Source organism: Hemibagrus wyckioides, linkage group LG18, assembly GCF_019097595.1.
Source record: "Hemibagrus wyckioides isolate EC202008001 linkage group LG18, SWU_Hwy_1.0, whole genome shotgun sequence".
Classification (NCBI taxonomy): domain Eukaryota; kingdom Metazoa; phylum Chordata; class Actinopteri; order Siluriformes; family Bagridae; genus Hemibagrus; species Hemibagrus wyckioides.
Window position 1 is genome coordinate 2,891,489 of NC_080727.1, and position 16,073 is coordinate 2,907,561.

General features: G+C 38.1%; 1 pseudogene; it reads right to left on the reverse strand.

Moving 5' to 3' along the window:
* Positions 1-16,073, reverse strand: part of LOC131369139 (uncharacterized) — a 69,245-nt pseudogene that overhangs the window by 15,733 nt on the left and 37,439 nt on the right.

Consider the following 16,073-nt stretch of genomic DNA (forward strand, 5'->3'; position numbering starts at 1 on the left):
TGAAAAACAAACCCCACACCATAATCCCCCTCCACCAAACTTTACACTTGGCACAATGGAGTCAGGCAAGTACTGTTCTCCTAGCAACTGCCAAACCCAGACTCATCTATTAGATTGCCAGACAGAGAAGCATGATTCGTCACTCCAGAGAATATGTCTCCAATACTCTAGAGTCCAGTGGCAGCATGCTTTACACCACTGCATCTGACACTTTACACTGCACTTGGTGATGTAAAGCTTGGAGTTTACTCGGCTATGAAAAACCATTCCATGAAACTCTCTACACACTGTTCTTGAGCTAATCTGAAGGTCACATGACGTTTGGAGGTCTGTAGCTGTTGACTCTGCAGAAAGTTGGCAACTTCTGCGCACTGTGCACCTCAGCATGTGCTTACCCCGCTCTCTGTGATTTTACCTGGCCTACCACTTCGTGGACTGAGTTGCTGTTGTAGCCAGTTGCTTCCAGTTTGTTATAATACCATCAACTGTTGACCGTGGAAAATTTAGTACCACGATTGAATTCACTGAGCTCCTGAGAGCAACCCATTCTTTAACAAATGTTTGTAGAAGCAGTCTGCATGCCTACGTGCTTTATTTTATACACCTGTGGCCATTGACGTGATTGGAACACCTGAATTCAATGATCTGGATGGGTGTCCTAAAACTTTTGACAATATAGTGTATTGCCAGTATCAACATCAGAGTAACCAGTAGTCCTGCATGTAACACTGATCTGAGACAAAAACTAAAGTATTCACTTACAGAAGCTGGTTTCATTTTGAGCAGCTAAAAAACAAACAAAAACAACAACAAACACTTTGTTATTTGTGTATACACCTGAACAAGTCACAACATAAAAGATTACAGAATTACTTAAATAGAGTTCATTCACTGTGTTCTCAATCTTTACATTTATTAAAATACTGTAAATAGGTCACTTACATGATTCACCTGCATCATGTGCTGTAAAACAAGACAATAGATTTATTACAAACATTACTGACTGCTTACATGATAACAAATAAGACAAACTTACTTAGTTTCCAAGACAACTCAAGAACCATGTGTTTTTATCTGTGCATTTATTATGGTTTTGGTCCGGTCTCCACCCCTGTCCTGTCATTGGTGTTCCTGTACCGTGTTCACCTTTTCTGTGTTTAGTTCTGATTAGTTTGTCTACACCAGGGGTCTCCAAGAGTAGCTCACCTAAAGGTTCATAGAATATGAACTGTACAAACTGATAACCTGACTCTCCGGAGAAATCGGCATTATCTGCACGTACACATGCATCAACACAGTTTAATCCAGCCGCTCATCAAGAGAGTTCACACACAGCTAGCACCAAGGATCGATATATAAACTTCTAAAAATCTATAAGCACAAATTGAAGTAGTTTGGATAAAGGAAAAAGAATACACGTGGCAGATCCATTCAACCTGGAAGCTGTTGGGGATTTGACAGAGTTAGGAATAAAGCTACCAAGCTCCAAAGTTAAACTGCTGAATGAATCTATCCTGCTGCTGGAAGATGCAGGACGAGTGAGCTGTAGACATTTCTTATTAGTGCAGCTGGTGTTTCAGAGCAAAGCACTGGTTAATATTTCCCATTGCACATCCATATGAATGTATTATTTAATCACATAGAGCACAATACAATGTGAGGTCTCTTTTTTAAAAAAATTAATATCACCTTCAACATCAAAGGTCTTCCATTTTTTACTAAAAGAGTCAGCCTTGCTGAGGCCATCAGGGTATGTTTCATGGGACTGGACATTTTGCTGATAAATTACAGAATCCATGACCATAATAACTAAGTTCGCACAATAGTTGCTTGTTTAGCTGATTTGGTTTATGACAATAAGCTATGTAAATAAATGTTACTAATAATATAACATAAGTAGCTCTTGGCCACCTTCATTTTATCATGTTGTTAAGTAGCTCTCAGAGGAGAAAAGGTTGGAGACCCCTGGTCTACTCAGTATATACAGTGATTTTGCATTGTCTCATCGCAAAGTTGTATAGTGTGTTCATGTTTTTATGTTCTATGTGGTCATTCTTCCCATATGGATCTGTTATTGATTATGGATTATCTTTGTTCAGCCCTGTTTGTTTGCTCTCAAACATCTTAACTATGACAACCATTCTGGATTCAGGAACCAAACATAACACTGATTTTATGCGCTGCTTTAAAACAATGCTAGTTAAACACAAGCAGTAAAATGAAATGCTACAAAATAGCCATTTGTATAAAAATTGACCAGTTTCACCACCAGGTTTCTAATTTTAACTATAACTTATTTATACACAACGAGTTAATTAGAACACTTCTAAGAATTACAAAATCGCAATTTATTACAAATAATTTGTAGGCTAATGTAGGTATTGCTTTAACATACAAAAATGTCATTTCACACATAATTGGGTTACATCATTTATAACGGAAACAATTTTGTAATGCTAAAGTAACTTTGATTTGTCCTTTTATGTTGAAAATTATAATCCATAAATAAACACAATTACTTACCATGACTAAGTAGCGATGCTGTTTAAATAAAGACCATAAGAACAAAAGAAAGCATTACACCTAAATTAAAACATCTTTACAAACAGCTTATGTTTTCAAATTTATTATGTATTACATTTTAAAGCCTTATACCACATAAGCAAAATTTAAAAGTATTAGTTTTTTAAATAAATAATTTAAATAAGCAAAGCATTGAGTTAAATTAAATTTAACTAAATTAATTAAAGGGAAATATAATATAAGCTCTTTATAACATGAGACTTGCAATTCAAAAGTTGCAAATATGGACATCAAACTGTGTTGCAGTGTAACTTACTTAATTCAGTATCTCCATCTTTTGCTGTAAAAAACAAACAAAAAACATTATATATATATATATATATATATATATATATATATACACATATATGTGTATATATATGTGTATATATATATATATATATATATATATATATATATATATCTATGTATATATGTCTATATATATCTACATACATACATATATATATATATATATATATATATATATATATATATATATATATATATATATATATATATATAAATTGCAACACAGGCCAGTATAATGTTGGACGCTTCACACCTATATATGAATGGCCTGGTGGTCAGTCTTCACTGACTGGCCACCAGTCAAAAGGATGTCTGGGAATTTTATCCAAAAATATAAAACCACAGCTACCCAACTAACTGCAGACTTAAACTGCACACCTCAACTCTGCTCTTCAACCAAAACTGTTTTTCAGGAGCTCCACAGGGTCAGTATCCATGGTTGGACTTCTATATCAAAAGCTTGAAATTCTTGGGCTGTGAACAATGTGAAACATGTATTGTTCTCTGATCAGTCCACCTTTATTGTCTTTCCCACATCCATGAGATTTGAGAAACCCTCCTGAGCTACAATATCATGCCATTCACCTGTGTGTTACAGGTGATACCACTCTCACACTGCACTGTTACAACTATTAAGACTCACAATTTTCCTCATATTTATTATATACTGCCAGTTTGCACATGTGTACTGTACTGTAATGTAAATATATTGTTAAATCCACAACTGTCTGCACTACTACTTTTAATTTAACTTATTGTATTCTATATTTAAGGTTTTTTTTTCCTTTTTCTTAGTCTTATATTTTTGTGTATATATGTATATGTATGTTTATATATATTTATTATAGTATATATATATAATTTTCCATTTTATATTTATGTGTTACACCAGATCTATCTATCAGCCCACTACTTGTGCTAGATATGTGTATCACTGCCAAAGTCTACCAACCTATTCTGGAGGACCATGTGCACCCAATGGTTCAAACATTGTACCCAGAAGCAAGACTGGTGATAGATCGGTTCAGTCATCCACTTTGGGGTGTTTATGTCTTCACAATAATCTATTCTACAGTTTTCTTTGTTTTAGTTCATTCATGTCTTCATGTACACCAATCAGGCATAACATTATGACCACTGAGAGGTGAAGTGAATAACACTGATGATCTCCTCATCATGGCACCTGTTAGTGGGTGGGATATATTAGGCAGCAAGTCAACATTTTGTCCTCAAAGTTGATGTTAGAAGCAGGAAAAATGGACAAGCGTAAGGATTTGAGCTTTGAGTTTGACGAAGGGACGAATTGTGATGGCTAGACCACTGGATTAGAGCATCTCCAAAACTGCGGCTCTTGTGGGGTGTTCCTGGTCTGCAGTGGTCAGTATCTATCAAAAGTGGTCCAAGGAAGGAACAGTAGTTAACCAGTGACAAGATCATAAGTGGACCAGGCTCAGTGATGGACATGGGGAGCGAAGGCTGGCCCGTGTGATCTGATCCAACAGACGAGCTACTGTTGCTCAAATTGCTGAAGAAGTTAATGCTGGTTCTGATGGAAAGGTGTCAGAATACACAGTGCAGGACGGGTCAGGGCTGTTTTAGCAGCAAAATGGGGACCAAAACAATATTAGGCAAGTGGTCATAATGTTATGCCTGGTCAGTGTATGTAGTATATTAATTCAAATTCTTTTTTTTTTTAATTCCATCTTTAAATATCCAATAAAATTATTTGCCATCATATCAGTAAGTGATGACACAGGTGACTACTTCACATGGACTGATGCCTGGCATGTGAGAACTTAGCCATGCATGATGTTAAGCTGAAGACTGTAATCTGTCCTTAGTTATAAAAATGATAGCCTCATAGCTGCAGTGCAAAACTATTAAAACGACCTTGACACACTGAACATATCACGGATGAATGATCTGTCAGTAAAGTTTGCGTTTGAGGATAAACTTAAAGTATAATCATTGCACCAAATACACAAAACGCACGAATGACGCTGCCTGTGTTCCCATAGTCACTGTGATTTAGTGACATGACCATTTACAGCCAGTAAATAAAAGTTTTCAAACATTAATTTAAGTATATATATATATATATATATAGCCAGATCTGAGTGATTTGTTCGTGTGTGTGTGTGTGTGTTCGTGTGTGTGTGTGTGTGTGTGAAGAGTGAAAAAGAGGACATGCAATTAACTGAACAAACGCAAAAAGGATCTCACCTTTCTTTCCCTGGCGCAACATTTCACTTAATAAAAATATACCTCCTTTTCAGTAAATTAAAATCAAAATAGTACATTCAGTTAGGAGTTGCATATTTCCTAATCAAAAAAAGAGGAACTATTCCTATTATTTTCACTTTCGACGGACTTTTCTTGTGTTTTTAGGCGGAAGTTAACTAAGTAACAGAGAGGATCTGGACTCACGGTTATTAGGGGAATTATTTCTATTTATCTCCAATTGTCATGACAAGTGTTGAATATTAAACTCAAGTTTATAAGTTGAGCTCATAGGAAAGCTGAAACAAAGTTTATCTCTAGATGTTGATGTTTGATGTAGATCTTTATGGCAGCAGCTGATTTAACCACTGAGTTTAACCGCAGTATTATGTAGGCAACACTATAGCCTATTTTATGTATATGGTTAATTTAAATCATTTAATTTCTTGCCCATATTATATCCTTAACTAATGGAAACTGCTCATTTGGATCAATGTAATAAATTAATAACAAATACACGACAACAGTCAGGAAAATATTGAAATAAATTCAAGTCCTTCATCTGGATCATATATCCCATATACTGGAGCTCCTCAGGGCTGTTCACTCTGCTGACTCACGACTGTGCAGCAATGCGCAGCTCCAACCACATCGTCAAGTTCTCCGATGACACGACCGTGGTGGGTCTCATCAGTAAGAATGACGAGTCAGCATACAGAGAGGAGGTGCAACATCTAACAGCCTGGTGCAGAGCCAACAACCTCTCTCTGAACGTCGACAAGACCAAAGAGATGGAGACATCACTGCCTGGTTTTGGAACTGCACCGTCTCGGACCACAAGACCCTTCAGCGGATAGTGAGGACAGCTGAAAAGATCATCGGAGTCTCTCTCTCCTCTATCACGGACATTTACACGGCATACTGCATCCGCAAAGCTAACAGCATTGTGGCTGACCCCACACACCCCTCACACACACTCTTACACACCTCACACACACTCTTACACACCCCACACACCCCTCACACACACTCTTCACCCTCCTGCCATCTGGAAAGAGGTACCGGAGCATTCCGGCCCTCACAACCAGACTGTGTAACAGTTTCTTTCCTCAAGCCATCAGGTTCCTCAACACCCGGGACTGAACTGTTCTACACTCTCACACATACACACACACACACACAGTCTCACTCAGGACTGAACTGTATACAACTCTCTGTCTCTCTCACACACATATACACACACTCTCTCTCTTGACTGTGTGGACGCACACACACACACATAATTCATATTGTTCATTACTTATTGCACTACCTCTACCTGTCATCTGCAGCTATAGTTATATTTATGTTTATTTCTATTTGCACTACCTCAACCGCTGCTGTTGTACTTTTGCACAATATTTTTTACATCATTTCATTTTATCTTATTTTATTTCACTTACATTCCAGTACACGTTCTTTTATTTCTTTTCGGTGCTAAGTGTCCTGTGTTCTTTTGTGTTGTCTTTCTTGTATTTATTGTCTTTTGCACTGTCTTGTCTATGCTCTGTTTGCACCTAGCTGCACACTGTGCACTTTACGTGGCTAAGAACAAACTTCTGTCCTAGCTCTGTGGTGTTGTTTTGTGTTGAACTCTTTGTTGTTGTATGTTTCTGTAGCACCAGGTCCTGGAGAAACGTTGTTTCATTTCACTCTGTACTGCGTCAGCTATATGTGGTTGAAATGACAATAAAGCTTCTTGAATCTTGAATCTTGAATCTTGAATATATTTTCAATCTAATGTGTATAACAAAAAAAAGGGAAAGAATTTAACTATATTTAGGTAACTGAGGAAGCTCCAACACCCAAACACCCCCACCACCCCCCCACCACCCCCCCCGGTGTTATACTGGCTAAATTTTATTTTAATACTTCACATTATTAACAGCAACAAGACTGTTCACACTACGCGTCATGTCACACCATCTACTATAGACAGATGGCGCTGTTTTATTATATCACTCTCTTGTCAGGCTTCTGAAATTTCTGAGGTAACTTGAAGCTTCAGCTGAATCGACATCCAGTGTGAACATCCTCAAAAGGACACTAGAAGAATCGAGCACTTACTCTTCCATTCTTTTTCCACTTTTTCACATTTACAGTTGTGCAGAGAAGAGCTGATGTTTTGCCTACAAAAAATATTTTCAGAGGTTCCCTTGCCTGCACTATATATATAAAATTGTGCAAAATTGGTTACAGTGTATTATCTATTTAAGTATTATCATTTGATAATAAAGGCTTTTGGAGGATAGATAAATAGAAAAAAGCTGGAGATTAGACATTATCCTAATTGTGGTACCAACTTTCCTCCTGAGTTGTTGCTTAGTTTAAAAATAAAAATGTACTGTAACTACTGTAATCGCAATAGTTTAAATCACTTGTCTAATTCTCTTTTGTTAGGTGAGTTTATAATCTGGATGTTCATTTAATCTGCATTCACGACTATGACAAATGTGACTTTACTTATGTTTATAAATGATTTCATTTGAAATGAGTTTAAATATTAGCTTATAGCTGAACTACAACAGTATCTCAATTTCAATTCTGGTTTATTTGAAAATTCTCTAAAGGTCATCTTGAGGCTTTTTGTTCTGATTTTCTGTCACTAAATACAATTGCAAAAACAAATCAGTTAAATTATTCTTCACCAACATTTGCATTGTTTTGTTACTGACCGAAGCTCCTTTCATTCCATTCCAGTCTACTAGATTTAATACAGCTTGTCAAAATGTCATTCTCTAAATCTATCATAAAGTGTGATCTGTGAGAAACTTTTGCATGGTGGTAAATCTTTGCTGTGGAGCTGAAAACGTTTCCACTGTCCTTCCTCACCGCTTTTAACACATCCAGCTCCTTCACTGTTTTTTCCTTCTACAACGCACTCTGGCTATGTCTGAGTGCTTCCAGTTTCTTCCTTATTTGGTTCTTACTATGTCTAGCTGTGTCCAAAGCCTTCTGTAAACCACTCCCATGATGTCTGGATGCTTCCTATTCCTTTCTCAGCTCTCTCTGTATGTTTAAGTTGATCAAGATCAGTCTTTAACTCATTCTGCTCTATCTTCAGTTCTTCCATTTCTCTTTTTAATTGCATTTCCTTGTACCAGCCCTGAGACCTTTCCCAGGGTTCAAAATAAACTTTCATAAGAGTGCTGAATTGGCTCGGCTTTTCTGAAAAGCGCCTCAACATTCTCACCATTGTTCTCCAACATGATGTTCCACACATCTTCACACAGCAGTTTGTTAGGCATCTCTTGGATTTTCCCATTTATGACCATAAATGAGCAAAACCATGGTGTACTCTAACGCCTCAGCTCAGAACATGTGGGTTATTGTTTATTACTTTAAGTATATCTGTTCCAATGCTTTACTGGTCTTTCGTCAAAGATGCCATGCTCCAAACTACATCAGGAAGTATATACTGTATCAGGAAATGAAAGCTGAAATTCTGATCCTTTATATTCTATTGATGGTCTGCTCTACAACCAAATGTCTTTAAAAATAAAAGGCATAAAAAATAAGATCAATAAAATTATAATATACATATACACACTACCGGTCAAAAGTTTGGACACACCTTTTAATTCAATGTTTTTTGTTTAGGGATTTATTTTCTACGTTCTAGAACAATACTGGAGATTTCAAAACTATGAAATAACACACATGGACTTCAGTAATCCATATGTAATGACAACAAAAAACAGTCGGTTGTTATTTTAAGACACGAAGGTCAGGTGTTCTGGAATAGTTCTTGCAAGAACAGTATCGTCAAGTGCATTTGCAAAACCCATCAAGCACCATGATGAAACTGGCTCACATGAAGACCATCCCAGTAAAGCAAGACCAAAACTGACCTCTGCTGCAGAGGAGAAGTTCATTTATAATTAATAATAATAATTATAATTTATAATTATAATAATAGTAATTTAGAGTTACCAGCCTCAGAAATCACCAATTAACAGCACCTCAGATTAGAGCCGTTATGAAGGCTTTACAGAGCATTTAATACAAGATCTGTCTTCTTTTCATCATTTCAAAGGGCATGAGACAAAATTCCACACTGGGAAATGTTAGTGGATCTCTCCTCTCTAATACTGTATATAAATATCTTATTGCCATTTAATCTGCTAGCTTGTAGACTTTACCCTCTTTGTTATTCTGCTTTTTCATTTAGAGGACACCAATATGATAGTGAATTTAGATTCTCTCTGTGCCAGATAGTTATATGTTCCTAATTCCATATGAACCTCATAAACTGCTGTCATAAACATTAACACAGTAACCTAGTGACATGGTACAGACATGGACATGTGCACAAAATGGCAGCTCTTACGATACTCACTAGTGTATTGGATCTGGATTTCCTATGTCAGTTTTTGTTTCTATGCTCTGTTTTATAATGAATTATATATCTGACTGGTTCAATTATATTGACAGATCCAGTGGTTTTAAAGAGCAATTACTTGAAATACAGAAATGAAATCCATTCATTTCTGTTTTATTGCATAGAGTAGGTCACTTAGAACTGATATGAGTATATATGTATTGTGACAGTGAGGCCAGCATGTGTATATATTTCATGTTTCAGAAAATGAAAGTGGGAATGCAATGTAGAGCAGTTTGCTGTCATGAATTGTATCCCGTTAAGTGTTAGTAATGATGTGAGAATTAATTAGGTGCCATTAAACTTGTGATCTGACCCTCAATATAGACTCTATTATTTTAGAGTCTATGAGCACTGAGCACTCGAACTTGCTCCTGCAACACCTATTCATCACTCTTTAGAAAAGATATTTCTTTGTGTCAGGTGACAAGTCAGCAATTTATCAGCCTTCACATGTGATGACTTAAGCCTATAAAAAACAAACAATAATGTGTTTATGATAATTACCCCCTTCATTTTCATGCAATATAACATGATTTATAGCATTTAGCACATGGTTAGCTTTCTCTTTGTATAAAAAATTGGGTTGATGTTAAAAAGGCAGTAAAACCAAACATTAGCACTCATTTTATAGTTTTAAATGTTTCCATACTCACATAAAATCTGTCCTTAGTGTCCATTTAAAATGTGACCAAATTTTGGTCCATGTGATCAGTGGATACTGGAGAGAGATGATTAGAATTTCAGAAATAATTTACACAAATATTATTTAGAGGTAGGGGTCATTTTTTAGAGTAGTTATGTCTCCCACTTAAAATCTAGTTGGTCACACATGGATTTTTTGCTTCCATATGTAAAGAGATCATGTAACCAAAGACATGGCAAGATGGAATATACTTTTAAAAAATAATGCGCTGATTAACAAATTGCAGATAAGGGAATGCGATTGTTTAAATTAAAGGGGCATTAATATAACTATTGAATTCATGTTAGTTAAGTGCATAAAAACAGACTAACAAAATGATACTTACAGTTTGGAGTATCAGCGTCTTTACTGCTGCTGCGTTTCCTGGTTCCACTGGGTTGTGGTTCTTGGTCAGTGTTGTCCTTTTCTGCACCACAGTCCTCCATTCTAACCTCACTCTCTCTTTGTTGAGGAGGATCCAGTAACCTTCCTGGGTTAGACTCGTTTATTCTGAAATCATCTAATTCTTTTATTAGTTTAGTCTCTCTTAGTTGAGAAGCAGCTAACTTGTTATTCATATATAAAATTCTTTTCTTTTCCCAAGATTCAAATTCTGTTGTCATGAAGTGTTCATAGGCTGGTGGAATAAAAAACTTCATTTTTTTATTTCCTATCATATTTAAAACTTTACTGAAAAGTTCCTGTACACTTTAGTGTCCTCTAGAACCTAAATTTCTTACTCTGCCAGGTTTCGTTTGCTAAATCTTTACTTGCATATCGCAGTTAATTGTTCTTTTGTTTTTCTATCGGGTGAAGCCCCCCCACCCCCCCCCCCGGTTTTTACACAGCAGTCGGAGGATAGATTCACTCAAAGGTGACTAACTTTCAGCTTGTACAGTGTGTGAGCTGCAGGATGTTCAGTAATTCTTCCTCCGTCATTAGTGTTAATTTTACCTGTGATAAGTATACGCTAGTTAGCTCTCTGACGGAGAAGATATTAGCTTTAGAGGTGCGCATCCAGACTCTAGAGAGGGTTAGTGATGGTGAGAGCAGTGTAGTGTCTGTAGGAGGAAGTCTGGATGCCTTAGGTGGAGTTAGTAATCCCCCAACTCCGGCATTAGAGCCCTCACAGCGGGGCGAATGGGTGACGACTCGGCGGCATAGTCGCGCAGCCAAGGCTAACGCTAAGGCTTGCCCACGGGAGTACCATTCCTCTCCGCTTCACATGACCAACAGGTTTGCTCTCCTCAGTGAAGAACCCGCTGAGAAACCTGAAAGAGCTCTGGTTATAGGAGACTCAATTTTAAGGCATGTGAAATTAGCTAGGCCTTTAGGGGCTCCAGCAGCACAGGTTACGTGTATTCCGGAAGCCAGGGTGCCGGACATTGCAGGTAATCTTAGGGTCCTAGCCAAGCACAGGTTCTCCAAGATAGTTTTCCATGTAGGAGCTAATGATATACGCCTTCGTCAGTCTGAGGTTACTAAGAGTAATGTTGTAGAGGTGTGTAAATTAGCGAAGGCGATGTCCGATGCTGTAGTATGCTCTGGCCCCATCCCAATGCGGCGTGGCGATGTAGCTTACAGCAGGTTATGGTCGCTGAACTGCTGGATGTCCAGGTGGTGCTCCGAAAACAATGTGGGCTTCATAGACAATTGGAGCTCTTTTGAGGGCAAGGCTGGCCTGTTAGGACGGGACGGTATCCATCCCACTCGGGAGGGTGCTGCTCTCATTTCTTGCAGCATAGCACATAGTCTTAGAGCAGATCTAGTTAATCGGTGACAATCCAGGGCCAGGGAGCAGACAAGCAGGTTCATCCGACCGTCTACTGGCTGCAAAGAGTCGTCACTCAGGGTTCATAACATTGTGACTGTGTCTGTTCCCCAAACCAAACGCAAATGTTTTAACAATCAGAAAATTTGTTTTAGTAACCTGATTAACATAAAACTAGATGATAGTGAACGCTCAGCCAGCACCTTTGATCTGAAGCTAGGACTGTTAAATATAAGATCTCTGTCAACTAAAGCACTTATAATTAATGAACTGATTACTGATCAGGAGTTCAACGTTCTTTGTTTAACAGAAACATGGATTAACCAAAACGAGTACGTAGCATTAAATGAAGCTTGTCCGCCTGGCTATAGCTATATACATCAACCGCGTCTAAACAGGCAGGGGAGGAGGTGTCGCAGTTATTCATGATAATAAGCTAAGCACCACACAAAAACCCAGACATCAGTTCAACACATTCGAAGTTCTTTATACTAACCTAACATATGCAAGTACTAATAATAAGTTCACAGAGTCAGTTCCACTAATTGTTATTTACAGACCCCCAGGGCCATACTCTGAATTCCTCAGTGAATTTGGAGATTTTACTTCAAACCTTGTTGTTTCTTTAGACAAAGCATTAATAGTAGGAGACTTCAACATTCCTTTTGATAAGCCAGAAGACCCTCTGAGAACAGCAGGTGTGTCCATCTTAGATTCATTAGGTGTTAATCAAAATGTAATAGGACCCACTCATAATGGAGGTCACACTCTGGATCTCATTTTTACATTCGGATTAAATATAGAAAACATAGTCACTCTTCCACAGTCGGAAGCTATCTCTGATCATTATCTAGTTTCATTTAGAATGCGTCTTAGTCACGAGATGCGCAACTTGGTGCTTTACCGTACGAAGCGTATATTTACGTCTGCTACTGCAGAGAGATTTACTGATAGTCTCCCAGAATTATCACACATGATTGGTTCACCTTCTGACCCCACAGAACTTGACCAGGCGACTGATTACCTGGAGTCATTATTTCGGAACACCCTAGACACTGTAGCTCCACTTAAAAGGAAAAAAATTAAAGACAAGAAACTAGCACCCTGGTACAACGACCACACAGGAGCTTTAAAACAATCAGCTAGGAAACTAGAGTGTAAATGGCGTCAAACTAAATTAGCAGTATTCCAGATTGCATGGAAGGAAAGCCTTCTGAGATACAAAAATTCTCTTAGTTCTGCTAGATCAGCGTATCTCTCTGCCCTAATCGAAGATAACAAAAACACTCCTAAATTTTTATTTAGCACTGTAGCAAAACTAACTAGGAGTAAAACCACTGTAGAAAAGCGCACACCATCTACATTTAGCAGCAATGACTTCATGAATTTTTTCAATGAAAAAATTGACAATATCAGGCAAAAAATTCAGACTATTAATTTAAAACCATATTATTTGATAGATAATCCTTTAGATAATATAGCTATTTCTGATCAGATCTTAGAGTGCTTCACTCCACTTCAAGAGCCTGATCTAATTTCACTAATTTCTTCTTCAAAATCTTCTACCTGCATCCTAGATCCTTTACCCACATCTTTCCTTAAACAGATATTACTAGTAGCTACTGAACCCCTTCTAAAAATCATTAATTCTTCTCTAAGTACTGGCTATGTGCCTAAATCTTTTAAGCTAGCAGTTATCAAACCCTTGATTAAAAAACCGGACCTCGACCCCGGTCAGCTGTCTAACTATAGACCGATATCAAACCTGCCCTTTATCTCCAAGATCCTAGAAAAGGCTGTAGCACAGCAGTTATGTTCAGACCTGCACAGAAATAACATTTATGAAATGTATCAGTCAGGATTTAGGCCTCATCATAGCACAGAGACAGCACTGGTTAAAGTGGTCAATGACCTGTTACTGGCTTCTGATCAGGGTTGTGTCTCCCTACTGGTGTTACTGGATCTTAGTGCAGCTTTTGACACCACTGACCACACTGTTCTACTTGATAGACTAGAACATGTTGTTGGTGTTAAGGGAACAGCCCTCTCCTGGCTCAGGTCTTATTTGACTGACCGTTATCAGTTTGTAGATCTAGATGGTGACTTCTCCATGCATACAAAGGTTATGTTTGGTGTTCCACAAGGTTCTGTCTTAGGCCCACTGCTTTTCTCCCTATATATGTTACCCCTTGCTGCAATTATTTGTAAACATGGTATTAGCTTCCACTGTTATGCAGATGACACACAGCTATATGTTTCAGCTAAATCAGATGAGAGACACCAGCTTATTAAGATAGAAGAATGTGTAAAGGACATTAGACATTGGATGGCCACTAACTTCCTCCTGCTTAATTCGGACAAGACAAAGGTGCTTGTACTAGGACCACAGGCAGTTAGAAGTGAGCTTTCTGATAATAGAGTAATGGTGGATGGTCTTCTGGTTTCATCTTGTCCAGCAGTAAAAGATCTTGGTGTGATTATTGACTCTGGTCTTTCGTTTGAAGCTCATGTAGATAATATCACTCGGGTAGCCTTCTTCCATCTTAGGAATATCGCTAAGATAAGAAATATGTTGTCGCGTCATGATTCAGAAAAATTAGTTCATGCTTTTGTTACCTCTATGTTGGATTATTGTAATGTCTTACTGTCTGGATGTTCCAGTAGGAGCAGGAACAAGCTCCAGTTAGTCCAGAATGCAGCAGCTAGAGTCCTAACTAGAACCAGAAAATATGAACACATCACTCCTATTTTAGCCACACTACATTGGCTCCCAGTCAAATTTTGCATTGATTATAAAATACTGTTACTAACCTATAAAGCACTAAATGGTCTCGCGCCGCAGTACCTGAGCGATCTTTTAGTCTTTTATGATCCGCCACGCCTACTCCGATCAAAGGGTGCTGGTTACTTGGTAGTACCTCAAGTAGCAAAGGCTACAGCAGGGGGCGGAGCTTTCTCTTTCAAAGCCCCAAAGTTATGGAACAGCCTTCCAATTAGTGTTCGGGATTCAGACACAGTCTCAATGTTTAAGTCTAGGCTGAAGACATATTTGTTTAGTCAAGCTTTTAATGTATCGTTTTCTTAGGAAAAGGAGCAGATCTGGAAGGTTCATGGTCATAGAGTGTTTGGTGTACTGGGATGTGTTGGATGCTGTCATCTTACCACCCTCGCAAGTCACTCAGGTCTGATTGTGAAGTGGTTGGATGCTTTATGTCCCGGGAAGCCTTCATGTCTGTGACCTTCTGGCTCTCCCTTTTAGTTATGCTGTCATAGCTAGTCTTGCCGGAGTCCCTGCCTGCACTTTACACATAATTCTACACTGTCTTTAAGCATCACATGATCAGAAACTTAGTATCTTTCTCTTTCTCTCTCTACCTTCTCTGTGGAGCTATACACCCCACTCCTGAGCTCCCAGTGTTCGCCAGTTTCCAGTGTGACCACTGCCCTACCCCTGGTCGGAGTCTCTTGATGGTGCCCATTGATGCTGTGGATGGATCTGTGTGGACCAGGAGACAGCCATGGACAGAGCCACTTGGGGACTTTCACACCATCACAGATCTGCCATTTCATCTGTCAGCCCGTGACAGCAAAGAACTAGTGTTTATAATGACCTTAGAAACTACACTGACCTAATAGTTCCTCATGGTCATTGATTGCTGTTGTAGAAAGGACATTAATCAGCTACAGTTACATTATTTACTCTTTAGTGTCACCCAAATGAGGATGGGTTCCCTTCTGAGCCTCGTTCCTCTCAAGGTTTCTTCCTTTCCATCCCAGGGAGTTTTTCCTTGCCACCGTCACCGTCGCCACAGGCTTGCTCATTAGGGATAAAATAGTCTAATTATAGAATTTAATCATTTATTCTTATTTCTAGTTAATTAGTTATTTTTATTTTTTATTTTTTATTATTATTTTTCATTTTCCCCTCCTTTTTCTCTGTTTTCTTCTTCTGTAAAGCTGCTTTGAGACAATGTTCATTGTAAAAGGCGCTATACAAAATATCTGAATTGAATTTAACATGATACCTCTGACCACATTTCTTGGTTGGTCCAGGGAACGCTGCTGACACACATTTCTTAATGTCATTTTTGATTCTTTTGATT